The sequence below is a fragment of the Coffea arabica genome, chromosome 7e (genome assembly GCF_036785885.1).
Source record: "Coffea arabica cultivar ET-39 chromosome 7e, Coffea Arabica ET-39 HiFi, whole genome shotgun sequence".
Taxonomy (NCBI): domain Eukaryota; kingdom Viridiplantae; phylum Streptophyta; class Magnoliopsida; order Gentianales; family Rubiaceae; genus Coffea; species Coffea arabica.
Window position 1 is genome coordinate 19257593 of NC_092323.1, and position 1422 is coordinate 19259014.

Here is a 1422-nt window from a genome sequence, read left to right on the forward strand (position 1 = left end):
TTGTAGGAATATACTAAGCACTATTTTACCTTGTTATGGATTAAGATATAGTACTTCAACCACTAGGATGATGTGCTTCTCACTCATTTTCAGGACTAGACATTGTATGTAACATTTAATTGAGGTTCCACCTTTCATGGTACATGTTTTTTTTGAATCCCAGGAAACAACTTCATCGCCTAGCATAAAGATCCAATCACTTGCTAATAAGCCGCCATCTCTATATTTGCTACCTAGCTTGTATGAAAATATGCTTTCAAAACAAAAGGATTACTATTATAGCATATACCATAGTCTTTTGTGACCTTCAAGTACTTTAAAATTTTTGTTATACCTATACAATGCATCTTACTTGGATTGCTTGTGTATCTACTCTATACGCCAAGAACATATGCTATGTTTTCTCCATTATATGCCATTAATAAAAAATTCAATTATTTTATCGCATTCCAATTGAGAAATTAAATACCCAACAATTTTCACAAATTTCACTTTGGGATCCAAGTGTGTTGAGGCAGCTATATAATCAAAATTGAATGAATTTCTCAAAAATCTTTTCAATGTAATAAACTGTGATAGCACAACACTACCTTTATGTCTTGAGATTCTTATTCGTTGGATGACAACTGATTCTCCCATATCTTTCACAGGAAACGTGCTAAAACACTTTTCGTTTTTAAATTTTGACTTGCTTCAAGCCAGTTCCAAAGAATAATATGCCATCCACAAACAAGAATATAATGACACCTTTACTTTCATTAAATTTGCGGTGCATACATTTATTCAATGAATTTGAAAACAGAAGCAAGTATAACTAAGTCAAATTTTTTATACCATTATGTATGTGCTTATTTAATTCTGCACATGGATTTAACAAGTTTTGGCATCTCATATTTTTGTCTAGATATCGCAAACTGTTCAGGTTGTTCCATTTATGCTTCTTATTCCAAATCACTATTTAAAAATGTTATTTTAACATCCACATAGTGAATGAAGTTTTGAATTGAAACTAGTGTAAGTAGTCCTTTTTTTGTGGCTATTCATACCACAGGAGACTGTATAAGAACAACCAATTCCTACCTTTTGTATGAAAACTTTGACAACTAACCTGGCCTTATATTTGTCAACAATTCACCAACTTTTATTTTCTTTAAGGATCCACTTACAATCTATTTATTTTGAATGAACCAAGTGGTATGTTTACCAATTTATAGATTATATTGAAATATATTTTGAGTCCATCGAGTTCCTTCAACAAGAAACATAAAAAAGTAAGAACCAAAATTTTTAGTTGTATTGACTATTTTACTCCTTTAACTCAATGCTTTCATCTCCATTATCATTTACAGGCTCTTTCATTTATTTGGTTAATCTTTGAACCATTGCTTGTTTTAGGATAAAAATAGGGTACATAGAGTATTG